Source organism: Myxine glutinosa, chromosome 1, assembly GCF_964187855.1.
Source record: "Myxine glutinosa chromosome 1, kmMyxGlut1.1, whole genome shotgun sequence".
NCBI classification, from domain to species: Eukaryota; Metazoa; Chordata; class Myxini; order Myxiniformes; family Myxinidae; genus Myxine; species Myxine glutinosa.
The window spans coordinates 310,727,485-310,743,392 of NC_136261.1; the positions used below are offsets into that span (position 1 = coordinate 310,727,485).

At 43.4% G+C, this 15,908-nt stretch overlaps 1 protein-coding gene across 19 annotated transcripts in view; it reads right to left on the reverse strand.

The window, feature by feature from the left end:
* The window catches only part of CPM (carboxypeptidase M), a 102,527-nt gene extending 88,530 nt beyond the window's left edge, over nt 1-13,997 (reverse strand). For 9 of the 19 annotated variants that reach the window (XR_013621467.1, XM_078768656.1, XM_078768639.1 and 6 more), the window contains exon 1: nt 13,931-13,997. The gene's annotated coding sequence lies outside the window, so the exon portion shown is untranslated. Of the gene's footprint in view, nt 1-2,273; nt 2,781-7,325; nt 7,465-13,364; nt 13,774-13,903 lie in introns of those variants that run through there. The other 10 variants (XM_078768662.1, XM_078768652.1, XM_078768623.1 and 7 more) reach the window with 7 other exon arrangements.
* Nucleotides 13,998-15,908: the final 1,911 nt, after the last annotated feature.

Sequence of the window (15,908 nt, forward strand, 5' to 3'; positions counted from 1 at the left end):
TTCGTCCCTCAGCTAGAGAGGTACATGGTGGTCAAAATCCTTGCATTCAAGGTTCTCTTGCTCCTGGACAATGCTCCTGGCCACCCCCGAAACTGGACGTGGCTCACCCGAATGTCAAGGTGATCTTCCTGCCGCCCAACACCACCTCCCTCATCCAGCCACTCGACCAAGGTGTGGTTTCAACGTTTAAAACGTATTACACCCATCGCACCTTTCACCGCATTTTGGATACGATGGAGACCGACCCAGGGCTCACCGTCGGGCAGTTTTGGAAGGATTTCAACATTGCCCACTGCATTGGCACCGTCATGGAGTAGCTGGATGAGGTGAGAGCCTCCACCATCAATGCATACTGGCACAACCTGTGGCCACAGGCAGTCAGAAACTTTACTGGCTTTCCCGATAACACTGAGGAGAGGCATGTGATTGTTGGGTTGGCACAGCAGTTGGGAGAGGAAGGATTTGATGACATGCAGCCTGAGGAGTTGGAGGATCTCATTGCCTCACATGGTGACAACCTCACCGAGGAGGAGATGGAGGCCATTATAATGGTTTCCGAGGAGGAGGGGGCAGGCAGTGATGAGGAAGAGGTGCCAAAGTCTAACCTCACAGTCCAGTTCCTGGGTGAGTTGCTGCATGGCATGCGGGCACTTGTCGATAAGTTGGAAGATGCTGACCCAGTCATGGAGAGGTACCTCAAGTTCAAGAGGTGCTTGGATGATTTGCTTCTCCCCTACAAAGATCTGCATCAAAACCTGCAGCAATCTGCCAGACAGCTCTCCATTACCCATTTCTTCAGTACTGCTCAGTCCACCTCAACACCACCAGCACTCTCCTCTCCTGATGCCCTCTCAGTTTCCTCACCAGCATCCTCACCAACAGCCTCAACAGCTCCCTCTCCTGCCTCTCCTTCCTCTCCCTCAGTGCACGATGTTGCAGGACTATCATTTGGGTCAACCTCAGAGTTCGAGGAATTCATGGGATTTTAATTCATCACCATCATCCTCATCATTTGAAAGTTGCGTGTGTTTGTACGAGTAAAAAAATTTTTTTAACGTCACATGATGGTGTTGTGTTTTTATACTTTCATGGTACGGTATGGTTAAGCACTTTTCATAAACTGTAAGCGCATTCCTTCAATAAATTGGAAATAGTACCTGATGTTGTGTGTTTTTTTTTTTTTTGTAAGCATTTTTTTTAATGAAACTGCAATCATGTGCATTTGTGGTCGAAAACATCTTAAACTTTAAAAATTTTCCTCTATGAATCAGGAACTGCCGGGAACCTCCAAAGTATCCCCCTTTTTCACATTGAAACAATGCCGCAGCATACATTCATGGGATTTTCATCGACCTTCGGCGATTTTCATCGACCTTCGTGCATTTTCATCGACCTTTGTGGATTTTCATCAACCTTCGCGGATTATCTTCGACATTCTCGGGATTTGCATCACCATTCGCGGATTTTGCCTCACCGTTCGCCTTTTTCCATTTAAACAATGCCCTGCTATTCGCGGGTTTCGATATTCACGGATTTTGCAGGAATGTATCCCACTCGAATAGCGGTGTCAGAATGCATGTATGTGTGTATATATATATATATATATACATATATATATATATATATATATATATATATGTATACATACATACATACATATATATATATATATATATATACATTTATTTATACATTATATGCATGCGCATTAGTTCCATTATATTGTTACGGCCCGGGGTTCATGTCTACTACGAGGGGGTTAGCCTCGGTTCCCTCCCGAACTTACCGGACCTGCGGCTGACATGCACGAATAACTTCGTGCTTCGGCAGGTTGCGAACCAGCAACTACAAATGCCAATTGGTCCATCGCGCGATAGCTTACCTGTACCACATGATGTTCCCAATCGGAGAACGTACCTACGTACCTTCCCACCGGTGGTGTACCACATTCTTTTGTTCCTGGATGGAAATTTAGATGGCCGAGCAACTGTTCGTACCCACCGGGCTAATGATAATTTTGTTGTGGCCGATCGCTAACCTGGGTGCGAGCAATGGCAGACCAATGGAAGAAAATACATTCACAGACAGAGAGAAAAGGAAACGTTTAACGATTTGATTTATTTACAAATATTTACGGTGAAACTTATTGATAGGAAAAAAAAAGGGGCAAGAGGCAGAAACTTAGCTTATTCTATGCCTTATTATGAGCAGAACAAATAAACACTATATGGGCCCAGCACACATTCACGGGGAAGTGGGAGGGGAAAACGAACGTTGGAAACCTGTTAGCACAAAGGCCACGATGTTCCAGATGCCTCTCCTCGCGATGCCTTTTGTTCTGACCTCACCAACGAACACCTGGCCGGCAAATGGCAGTCCACAACACGCGCAGGTAATGGCGATCCCAGCACGGACAGGCAGTTGAGAAGTGCCGGGAACCGTGCAGAGTGAGTGCGTCGGGAAACATGCAGAGCGAGTGCCAGGGACATGAGGAGTAAGCACGTCGTGATCTCGTGCAGGGTAAAGAATACGCCATGGCCTTGTGCAGAAAGTGAGTGTCGTGCACATGTGCACCGAGAGGGAGTCTTGCGGCCAGCAGAGAGCAATGAACACGTGCAAAACGAGCATAGCCCAAGGCCTTTTTGTCATGTACACGTGCAGCGAGAGGGAGCAGGAAGAGTACGGCCAAGAGAGCAATTACGTGCAAGGTGAAGAATGTCCAAAGCCAAGAGAGTGAATCACGTGCAGAGGGTCCAGCCCAGAGCGGATGCTCACATGCTCTGCCAATGGAATACAAAAGCCAAGAAAGAGAAATGCAGGCATGTCCTAGGTCAAAAATGTCCAAAAACCAAGAGAGAGAGTAATGCAGGCACGTGCTGGGTGAACCCATCAGCGAGAGAGAGAGAGAGAGAGAGAGAGTGAGAGAGAGAGAGAGAGAGAGAGAGAGAGAGAGAGAGAGAGAGAGAGAGAGAGAGAGAGAGAGAAAACAAACATGTGTCCAAGGCCTTTTGCCAGGGCCCTGGCAAGGGGTGGGTCTGCTGTTCGAGGGTGTCCAGGCTCCCGATTGGTGGAGCCCATCACTCTGCCCCTTCCAACTTCCCCGAAGTTCCTCAGTCCCTGATTGGTGCATATCCCAATGGTCTTTGGTCTGTGTTCTGTTCTTCAAAACTTTAAATCAATCTGTGGATACAATATTTGTGCATCTGTCTGGTTTTTAATATCCCTTATGAGTGGAGGGTCTGTCTTTCCCTTCTCCAATGCACAAAGACATACCAACCCAAAATAAGGGGAAGGGGCTAAGATAATGGTCTGCTATGAAATAGCTATTCTAACCGACAGGTATGGTGGTTCCCATTACTTTTTAGTGGTTTCCCAAAACCGCAACAATATTAAGATTATTTAGTTTCAAGTAAGTTTCAATTCCTTCAAATCTAAATCAAAGGGAGGCGCAAAGCACCACTCCCTTTATATAAGGGATCTTTCTCCGTACAGCAGCTTTTACATGGGGACTGAAAATACGTTTCTCAACTTCCACTGGACGAAATCGGCTGCAAATTTCAGAAGTAAATGCTTTATATGCTGAGGTAATATGTTCAAATATCAGCAACGTCCGTTTATGCATTCTTTCGTTATATTTAGAAAAACCTGAAAATCACGCTGGTGTCTGTAAGTCCGTCTGTCTGTCTGTCCATCCGTCCGTCCGCCAGCCCAAAATGTGTTGGCGCTCATATCCCAAGGACTATACACCACTCACAATAAGTTAGGGATATTGGCAGGTGCTTCGGTGTGGTTGATTTTGTGTATTAATTATGTTGAAAAACGTTGTTGGTCCTAATTCTATGGTTATTAATGAGTGTGAAAAAACACAGCATTCTTGATTTCAATACCATAACCCTAACCCCTATACAAAAAATAAACTCACTCCCACAATATCCCGAACTTATTGTGAGTAGTGTACATTGAAACTAGATGAAACTTGGAATATACATCGGCCAATAGTATATTAATAGATCATAGCCAATAGATAATAGCCAATAATGGTTAATGGCTTTCGGAACAAATTCCACCAACGTGCTATAGTTTTTGCTTTAAAATTAAATATATATAAATATATATAAATAAATAAATATATAAAAATATATTGAATATATATATACACACTTTATAACTCTTCAAAATATTATTACACAAATCGAGTGTGCTGGTCCAATGGCCTAATAGTGGGGCAGACATGTGAAATAATTGTGGGTTTTGTGGTAAAAGCACCAAAATTGGTGTAGATGATGTTAAGGGGGTACTAAATTATTTCAGATATAGTGCTAAGCTGAATTTTTTCCGTGACGCCCCTAACATGGGAAAATCCAAAATGACCACCGCCGAATCTAAATATCTATTAATTGTCCTATCTTTGTGAATAGTTAACATAAAAACATAAATAAAGTTTCTTTTTATATGTTTTCAGACATGCCAAATCCAATGGCGTCATCAGTTCATTGACAAAATGCATATATATACATATATATATATATATATATATATATATATATATATATATATATATTGTTGTGGATATGAGGATTGTATTTTTTTTATTGTGTGTTTTATTAATATTGCTTGATTCTGGACCCTCCTGCCTCCAGTGTTGTGTAAAGGTCAAAGGGCGTCCCATAATTAGTCCATAAAGCATACACGTCAGCCAATCATAGATTTCCCCCTGGTTGATAGTTATATCTTTATTATGTGTATTAGGGTAAGGCCTTGTCTCCCATTAAGATGACACTCCATTGCACCAAGTGAAATAGAGTAGATTCCTTTCACACCCCCCTTTCATCATTGCCAAGCCTCGATTGCCAATTACATCCCCTCCAAAACCACCATTGAACATGTGCTCGGGTCGGGGAAGAAAGGCGTGCCCGCCCGTCGTCATCAAGGGCGGAGCCAGAGGGTCGCGCGACCAACCAGGGCCGAGGTGAGCACACCGATGGGCGTGTCCTGAAGGCCGGCGGCTTGATCGCCTGAGGCGTTATAAAAGCGCGGGCGCAAGGTACTGCGTAAGTTCATCCAGAGAGAACATTAAGGAGATCATCCAGAAAGATCATCCAGAGAGATCATCCAGAGAGAACATTAAGGAGACCGTCCAGGGAAGCACAAAGCCTGCTATTCGTCGCCTTGCTCGCCAAAGTTGGACCAAGCAAGAGAGTTGGGCAAGAAGCAAGCACGTTGTTCAGTTGTGTGGTTGGACCAGACGAGTCCTGGCAAAGCACGCGACGTCCCCAGAGCAGCCGCAGCCACAGCAGCAACGACAGCAGCGTGGGGCCTTGACGGCAGTTCCGGACCAGGGCCGTGAAGGAACGGCGGCGGTCAAACGCGCCGATCGTGCTGCAGTACCATTGGACCTTCCTCTCCCTCCAGCCATCCACCTCCTGCCTTTCCACCCTTTTTGTGTACGTGAGTTTGTTCTGTTTGTTTTGTCCCTGGGAATTTAATTAAGCTTGTATAAGGAATTTGCACTGTGTCTCTAATTCTTCTGTATATTATTTTATGATCTTTCCTTCTTCCTTGGTTATTTTGAGCCTGTATATAGTAGGAATAAATTTAGTAGTATTTTCAACCTTTTTTTCGTCTTCTTCTTCTTCTTCACATCCGTGTCGCTTTTGTCTTTTCCATATTGAATATCTGTGGCGCGATCCGGCCAACGTTCGGGAATCGGGTTAGTCGGGGTAACTGTTAGGCCGCGGTGCCATCCGCTCGGCAAACCAACATCCTTATCCGCAGGCCGTAACAATATATATATATATATATATATATATATATATATATATATATATATATATATATATATATATATATATATGTAGCACAGGTTAATGCTAAAATCCTAGATGGTCGCCACCTGAATTGTGAATTGTGTCACATCTTCCCAACCAGTTGACATAAAACCATGGTTGAAGATTCTCCTGACATGGCGAATCCAATCACACCATCCTTTTGTCGAACAAATATACATCGGAAGCCAGATTCATGTTCAAATTCAAGCTGGCCACTGCCTGAAATGTGGTTATCTACCAAATGTTGTATCTTCCACAATAGTTTAACATAAGAACTTCAATGAAGTCTCTTTCTAAATGTTTTCGCACACGGGAATCAATGGCAGCATCACCTCTTCACAAATAAGGCATAGAAAGCATTTTGGGACCAGCAGTTTCATGTAATAATTATCGGTAGAATAAACGATTATTTCTCATTGTAATGATATTATTGTTCTCTCTTTGTGATGGAACAACTGTGACGAAAATCATGTCTGCACGGAAAAAGTGTAAGCTTGTTCACGGTGAGAGAATGACATCACCTACGGCCACACACGCACCTATTGAATGGAGTCTTTGTGCCTTGTGCCAGGAACACTAAAAAAAAACCACTAATTTGTCCAGGCAAACCAAAGCGTACGGACATCGGGGCTGGCTATGATACTTTGGGTGATAACTTGAGTAGTTTTCGTAGTGTTGGCAACGACCCTTTACCCATTGACATAAATAGGCTCGATGAAGGCGATGGTATTTCAAGCACACTGACACGTAATCATGCCAAATGGCACGCATCATGCCGCCTGAAGTGTTCTGCCAGTCGTTTTGCCAGGTTTGAACAAAATGTAGCTGGGACCAGTGATGCCACTGGAGGACATCCTTTTATGCGGCGACAGGCTACTCGCAGGGATATTCCTCTCGAAGATTGTAAATGTTTCTTCTGTGACGAAGTTGGAACGGAAACTGCGCCTCTGCCTGAGGCGATGACACCAAGGATCACACAACGTGTTAGGCAATGTGCACTGAAACTACAAGACCAAATGTTAATCGCAAAACTATGTCCTGGTGATCTCGTGGCATAAGAAGCAAAGTACCATTCACATTGCCTTGTGAAATTGTACAATGCTAGCAACAGGCAGGTTGAGGAAGGTAAAAAGGAGAACACTGATGGAGTTTCTCATGGCATAGCATTGGTAGAACTCATGGGTTATATCGAGGAGACAAAAAGGAGTGCCAAGGATGTTGCACCTATCTTCAAGCTGACGGATCTTCTCCAGCTGTACACTGACCGTCTGATTTGGACGTAACTGCCCGAATTCACTCTACAGATTTGAAAAATCGAATACTCGCAAATGTGCCAGGTCTCAATTCCTACAAACAAGGTCGAGATGTCATGCTGAGCTTCGACGATGATATCGGACATGCGTTGCGTGATGCGTGTTTGGACGAGGCTGATGATGAAGCTATTTGCTTGGCCAAGGCGGCAGTCATAATCCGCCGAGATATGATGGGAATACATACACGGTTTGATGGTTCCTTTCCGGGGGGTTGTCAGGAAGATGCTGTGCCCAAGTCGCTCGTTGCATTAGTTAGCATGATCATGGATGGACCTAATATCAAGAAAAGGGATACAGACGAAGTAAGACAAGCATCACTTTGTCTTGCTCAATTGCTGGAGTACAACAGTTATGTGAGAAGGCGCCAAGGGTCGACTGGTTCACACCACAGTAAAAGCAGGGAGACTCCACTACCTATATATATCGGAATGATGATTCACGAATTGTGAATTGTGAATATGCAGGTGTGTCAGGGCTGCTCTAAAATGCACGTCACAATGCCGTTGCAGTGGCAACTGCGACCACAATGACTCCAACTAAGCGTAATTGTTTCGATATGACATGTACAGAACAGTTTCTTTTAAATTCTGGATGAAGTGTGCCAATGCACGACATTGTTTGTAGTTATCAACCATGTATGTGATGTATAGTATGTAATGCATCACTATTTCCTTTCCAACATGTTTTGGTGTTGCAACACGTAATATAAATGTACAGTACAATCTTAGTTTTATATGGGTATTGAAGTGTCTGATACGACTTGTTATTCAAAATTGTGTTATAGTGTAGCAGCATAGCAAACCTGTTGTGCATTTTGTGATACAAGCACCAAATTTGGCACAACTGTACATTAATATGTTGCGAACATTTTCAGATATTGGGCCACTTGAAATTCCGTAATTTTTTTTTTCAAATTTTTTCAAATTTCGTAATTTCAAATTTTTCGGGTGACACCGTCACAATTTCGGTCTTCGAGGCCGGCCGATATAGTGGGGCGGCTTAGCCCAAATATTCAAAAGAATTGTGCATTTTGTGATACAAGCACCAAATTTGGCACAAATGTACATTAATATGTTGCGAACATTGTGTGGTCAGCAATGAAGACGAGAGTCTGAATTACATGTATGCAAAAGACCTTGTGAACCAGTGAAGCAAATACACGGGTAAGCATGAATTAAATCTAGGGCATGATATAATTTCCATGATGTTTACCTCTACACTCAATGGTGGAAGGAGGTAATGTTTTGATCCCAGCTTGTCTGTATGTCTGTTTGTCTGTTAGTCCACAAAATTCCAGACAAAGCTTGTAGTAGTGGTAGTTGTAGTGGTAGTGGTGATAACAGAAATTGTTATATAGAACTGAACTTATATTATTATTATATGCAGAAAATAACTTCATTTCTATATGCCCTGCAGTGGACAGGTTAATTGGTTTATGCACTGAAGGGGTCACCCTGGTGTGCACTGCTGTGTTCTGCCTCACTGAGTTGTTCAGGTATGATGTACTCAGCACAAGCTTCCGGTCGGCCCGGAGGTGGGGGTGCGGGGCCTGTCACGGCACGTCAAAACAAACGGCCTGCCGGGGCCGCCCAAAAGTCGGGCGTGAGGGGCGCGTCCACTAATGGAACGCCTCTCGCTTCCCAGATCGAGGGCCACGTGGTCAGGAGAACCTCGTCCCTTCCGGTCACACTTTGCCTATCGGCCGGCCTCGAAGACCGAAATTGTGACGGTGTCACCCGAAAATTTGAAATTACGAAATTTGAAAAAATTTTAAAAAAAAAATTACGGAATTTCAAGTGGCTCAATATCTGAAAATGTTCGCAACATATTAATGTACATTTGTGCCAAATTTGGTGCTTGTATCACAAAATGCACAATTCTTTTGAATATTTGGGCTAAGCCGCCCCACTATTACACCATATCACCGTCATCCTCTAATCAAGTGCATTTCATTTGTATGCCAACATCAGGTTATATAACGATTATCCTGTGATATCTTGTCACACGAACTGAAACATTTGCTTGATCGTCAAGAATGTCATGAAGAAAATGACTATCATTATTTTGTTTAATCCTTGTTAATCATTTTTAGCCGCGTCGCAGACGCTGCTAATAGAGTGCCCTCTGCTGTTGTTGTTGTGCATTTACATTGCATTACATTATTGTAAAAATATCGCCCTCCTTACTCCAGTTATGTATAAAGGTCAAAGTGCGTCCCGTAATTAGTTCATAAGCACTCACGTTAGCCAAAAATAGATTTCCCCCTTGTTGACAGTTATTTCCTTATTCTGTGTATTAGGCTAAGGCTTTGTCTTCCATTAATTAATACTCCATTGCACCGAATCAATTAAGAATAGCTCCCCTTCAATAATTCCATTTCCCAGCCAAACTCTCCATCTCTGGGTAAAGCAGTTCACAAGCGTGGGGTGCGCGCCCTCTCATTTCGCTGCTATAGTGAATATGTGCTCCGTGCTCTGTTTGAACAGGAGGGGCGGGATCGCCAGGGAGAGGCAAGCCCAGGGCGCGCCACGAAGGGCGGGGCTGTTCAGCCCCATTCCCAAATAAGGAAACAAGCCCGTGGCTCGCCACGAGGGGCGTGCCGTCGGCGCCATGCCCAAATAAGGAGACAAGCCCGTGGGATTGCCATACAAGGTCACGAAACAGAGCAAGGGGGGGGGTTGGGGGGGGGAGGGCGGTACCGAAACCGACGAGGGCGTGTCACACCCGCGCTGAAGGAATGAGGGAAGGGTGCGACGATCGCTAAAGGAAGATACACCAGAGATACGGCAGATGAGTCCAGGTGCGTAAGAGGGTTGGCAGTCCACCGGGAGAGAGTTGAGAGTTGCACCGGAGTTGCGTGAGAGATACGGAAAGCCTTTGGGTGGTTGTTGCGTGAGAGATACGAAAAGCCTTTGACAAAGAGCCGCTTCAACCAGCCCCGTTTCAACCAGCCGCGTGAAGCCCTGACGGGGCAGCGAGTGACCCTGCTGGTGTGTGGTGTAAAGCCGAATACAAGGAGCTGCCGGCTCCTCGCTTCCCGCCCGGAGTGGACCTGCTCGCTGTGCCCTGTGATTCCACCTGCTCCCGTATCCCTCCAAACGATTCCTGCCCTTCAATCCTTTTGCGTACGTGAGCTTGTTTTGTTTGTTCTGTCCTGGGTAATAAGTTAAGCCTGTTTAGTTAAGCTAGTATTTTCACTGTGTCTTTCTGGTCCGTCCCTCTTTCTGCTTTATTTTCTTATCTTTCCTTCTTCCTTGGTTTCTTTCAATCCTGTAAATAGTAATAAATAATAATCGTATTTCAAACCTTTTTGTCTCCTTCTTCTTCTTCACATCCGTGTCGCCTTTGTCTTTTCCCTATTGAATATCTGTGGCGTGATTTTGGCCAACGTTCAGGAATCGGGTTAGTCGGGGTAACTGTTCGGGCGCGGCGGCCATCCGCTCGGCAAACAACATCCTAGCCGCATCCGTAACAGTATGGAATGCATCACTATTTCCTTTCCAACATGTTTTGGTGTTGCAACACGTAATATAAATGTAAAGTACAATCTTCGTTTTATATGGGTATTGAAGTGTCTGATACGACTTGTTATTCAAAATTGTGTTACACCATATCACCGTCATCCTCTAATCAAGTGCATTTCATTTGTATGCCAACATCAGGTTATATAACGATTATCCTGTGATATCTTGTCACACGAACTGAAACATTTGCTTGATCGTCAAGAATGTCGTGAAGAAAATGACGATCATTATTTTGTTTAATCCTTGTTAATCATTTTTAGCCGTGTCGCAGATGCTGCTAATAGAGTGCCCTCTGCTGTTGTTGTTGTTCTTCTTGTTCTTCTTCTTCTTGTTCTTGTTCTTGCAGAGAAGACAAAACCTCAAAGCTCCACCCATTCTGGGAACCATAGCTCCACCCATTTTGGGAGAGGCTTCATATAAACAAATATCCACCATTTTATTAACCCGCATAGCTTTGAGGCCTGTTTTGTAGGCCCGTGGTGTCATCCTCTCTCACACAGTTTTATTTCAAATCAAATTCGATATATCATTTCATTTTTCACAGTCGCTAACATAGTTTTAGACTCGGTTGAAAAAAAACGGGAAGAAAATCCGATGAAAGTTGCCCTTTATAGAACGAAATGAATTCTCAAAGGCCTGTAACTTCAAGTCCATTGAGATATATTTTGTTTAAATCGCGGCATGGTCAGTCATACACCGCCCGAAATAACAGACGGGAAAATGCCGAGATATATTAAAAATCCGTCCATTTGATGACAATCGTCACGATGAAATATTTAATTTATACGTCGTCACAATAATGTGGAGAGAGGAGCATAGCTTCGTTCACGTGTCGCCACATACGGGAAATTGCCGAGATATATTTTTTTACAATCACGGCATGGTCAGTCATACACCGCCTGAAATAACAGACGGGAAAATGCCGAGATATATTTAAAATTCGTCCATTTGATGACAATCGTCACGATGAAATATTTAATTTATATGTCGTCACAATAATGTGGAGAGAGGAGCATAGCTTCGTTCACGTGTCGCCACACACGGGAAATTGCAGAGATTTTTTTTTTTTTTAATCGCGGCATGGTCAGTCATACACCGCCTGAAATAACAGATGGGAAAATGCCGAGATATATTAAAAATTCGTCGCCACACACGGGAAATTGCCGAGATATATTTTCACTTGAAACAAAAATAACATCAAGTAATCGAATCAATAGGAATGTCCTGTGCCTATAACATCGACGTTATAGGCACAGCTGCATATAGGCATTGTGTAACATCGACGCGGCTTTTGTTTTAATTAAAACTTTTTGTACTTGTTTCTTATATATTTTATGCAAAGTAGGACATAAATCACCATTAATATTCATAAGAAATAAAAGAAAGATATTACAGTAAAAGTTTTTGTCAGAAAACCTTGTCCGAACACTTAGGAGCAATTCTGAGGATAAAAATTGTTTTACAAATTTCTTATGCATTCTATTGTTTTTTTTGTTTTTTTATGATTTAATCTTGTTTAGAAGTTTATTGTGAGTAAAACTTGACCAATCTTATTGATTCTTTATTCTAAAAAATATTAAATTACAGCAATTTTGGAACAAATCCCAAAAGCGTTCTCCATGTTTTGTACACAAATACATGCAAATTGTCATTTTTGGAGCCGCATGGGTGTACAAAAAATCATGTGACTTCCTAACGGCACATCAGAATTTCACGAATAAGGTGTCAAAAGATGAGTAAGACTCGAAGGAAAGAAGTCATGAAGTAGCACACCGCAAAAGTCAGTGGTCGCAGCAGAGCGGGTAATTTTGTCATGGGGGTGGGGGGGTAATTTAGCCCCCCCCCCCGAGTAAGTTAGGGTTATCCTGAGCCCTATCTTAAAATATATGCATTTTTTTTCAATGAACTGCTGATGCCATTGGATTTGGCATGTCTGAAAACATATAAAAAGACAGTTTATTTATGTTTTTATGTTAACTATGCACAAAGATAGGACAATTAATAGATATTTAGATTCGGGCAGCGGCCATTTTCGATTTTCCCATGTTAGGGGCGTCATGGGAAAAAATCAGCTTGGCACGATATCTGAAATAATTTAGTAACCCCTTAACATCATATACACCAATTTTGGTGCTTTTACCACAAAACCCACAATTCGTCTTGTAATGGACACATATCTGCTCCACTATAATGGAGTAAAGCACCAGACTCCCAAGCTGGGGATTGTGGGTTTGAATCCTGTCTGGGTTGAATATTTTTTTCCCCTTACTTTTTCAAGTCTTTTATATCGTCTTGAATAATGAACAAATGAACATCTTGTTCATGAATAATAAACAAATGAAAAGCCCCTGGCATTCTAAGCATTTTAAGCCCCAGGTTGCATTTTAAGCAAGAATCTTAGATAAGTTTCAGGTTTTTCTAATCAAAATAGTTTCAAGTAAGTTTCAAGTTTGAATGAAAAATCGTTCAAGAATTCAACTTAAATTCCACATCAGGTGAAAAGTCCTTCTGGGTTTCTCACCAAAGCACACCCACGAGTGGTTTTGAAACATGAACACCTTTGCTGTTTTGGAACACGATGACTTCACTGACGCCTCCATTGGGTATGGCTGACATATAAATGCTGCTTACATTGTGATCAATTACATACGGCTTTACGACACAATTACAAAAGCGTACTGTCCATCATTGCGTCTCACCTGTAATCCAACATTTCGACGGCGATACGTTGTCGGTTCATCGGAGGATCGAACATCGACGTCATACGTGGAGCGTTGAAATAGTTCTCGGAATGAGATACAATATATTGTCCAAGAAAAGCAACTTTATTTTTGAATTTCCCGGTCTCGTTCGTAGATGTTTGTCCCAAATATATGAACTTCGAATCGCAGACACAAATGATCATAAAGTACAAGCAGGAGTGCATGCCCATATATCCTTTATGGTTGTCCGCATTGGAGTGGATATAATGGAGTTTTAACTCGAAAAACACTGCGGTGGCTGAGGCGCAACACGTGACTTCGGAAAACTGGAAGCAATGGGGGAATTTTGAAAAAACACTGGAAGCAATGAAAACTCCAGCACAATGGGGGAATTGGGGAAGCGAATCCATCAACGATCTATTTGCATGAGCTTTCATTAAATGGAGTTTGGAACGAACACACGTGTTTGTATCACTCGCCACGACATCATCGCCTGCTTAAACCGAGCGCACACACCTTAACGGAGGTAAACACACCTATAATGAGAGCCACGCTTTGGGTACCTTCTAGGAAGTTTGACTCTCCATCGTGAAGTTTGCCGGGTCTGTGTGCCGTGAGGATTTCAAGTTTGGGGGGCGTGGGATTGAAGGAGGAAGCGAAAACGAGGAACGGATTCTTCAGCACGGAATGGATCGCTCGAAATGTATGAATTATTATTCACGAGGGTTCGTGGGATTCGGAAAGGAGAACTTCATGTTGGATGAATCGAAGTTCTGTTCACCAATCAGTTCCTATGAAGCACCATCCGCACTGCAACCAAGACAACAACAAATATACAAAGTGGTCATTACCTCCACCACCGAAGGTTCATGGACGTTGTTTTCATCCCTGCCTCTGTCTGATTGTGAACAGGATATCTCAAAAAGTTGTGGACCGAGTTGGACAAAACTTGGTGGACTGGTTGGGTGTCTGACAAGGACGATTCGATTCGATTTTGGTGAATATCGGAATATGGATTGGGATATGAGAATTATTTAATTTTTTAAGTGGTTCTTCACCATTGGGAGATAGGGCCAAAAACGATACATAGCAGGATATCTCAAAACGTTGTGGACGGATTTGGACGAAACTTGGTGGACCGGTTGGGGATCTGCCAAGGACAATGCGATTCGATTTTGGTGAAGACCCGAATATGGATTCGAATATGAGAATTATTTAATTTTTAAGTGATTCTTGGAATCATCACCATCAAGGATAAAGTCATAAAATATTGTATGATTTAAAAAAAAATTTAAATATATATATTGTTACGGCCCACGGATAAGGATGTTGGTTTGCCGAGCGGATGGCACCGCGGCCTAACAGTTACCCCGACTAACCCGATTCCCGAACGTTGACCGGATCGCGCCACAGATATTCAATATGGAAAAGACAAAAGCGACACAGATGTGAAGAGAAGAAGACAAAAAGGTTGGAAATACGAATCTAATTTATTTACTATGTACAGGCTCAAAATAACCAAGGAAGAAGGAAAGATAAGAAAATAATATACAGAAGATTTTAGAGACACAGTGCAAATCGCTAGCTTATCTAAACAGTCTTAATTAACCCAAGGACAGAACAAACAGAACAAACTCACGCGGGGAATGATGATAGGACTGGCGGGAGGTTGATGGCTGGAGGGAGAGGAAAGTCCAAGGGGTCCGGCAGCACGATCGGCGTGTTTAGCAGCCGCCGTTCCTTCGCGGCCCTGCTCAAAACCGCCGTCCAGGCCCCCAAGCGGCTGTTGAGTGTTGTTGCTGCTGTGGCCGCCGCTGCTGCTGCTGCTGTGGACGTCGCGTGCTTTGCCAGGACTACAACAGGCTTTGTGCTTCCCTGGATGATTATCTCCTTAATGTTCTCTCGCAGTTGGTTCTCTCTGTTCTCCTGGATCATCTACTCTTTCTCTTTCTTGGTCCGACCACTCCTCACCATCGACAACCCAACGCAACCAACGCAACCACTGACCATCACAACGCAACCACCGACCACTCAACGCAACCACTGACTTCTTGCGCGCGCGCCTTTATAGCGCCTCCGGCGATTAAGCCGCCGGCCTTCAGGACACGCCCATCGGTGTGCTCACCTCGGCCATGGTTGGTCGCGCGACCCTCTGGCTCCGCCCTTGATGACGACGGGCGGGCACGCCTTTCTTCCCCGACCCGAGCACATGTTCAATGGTGGTTTTGGAGGGGATGTAATTGGCAAATTGAGGCTTGGCCATGACGAAAGGGGAAATGGAGGTTTTTGGGAATGGGGATGAAGAATGAAGTGAATCTATCTTATTTCACTTGGTGCAATGGAGTGTCATTTTAATGGAAAACAAAGCCTTAACCTAATACACAGAATAGGGAAATAAACTACTGAGCAAGGGTATTATAGTGTCCTTCAATGTATGCTTTATGGAATTAACTACCGGAACGCCCTTTGACCTTTATACACACTGGAGCAAGGAGGGCTCAGACTAAACCAATAATTCACAACCATTTACTATACAATACA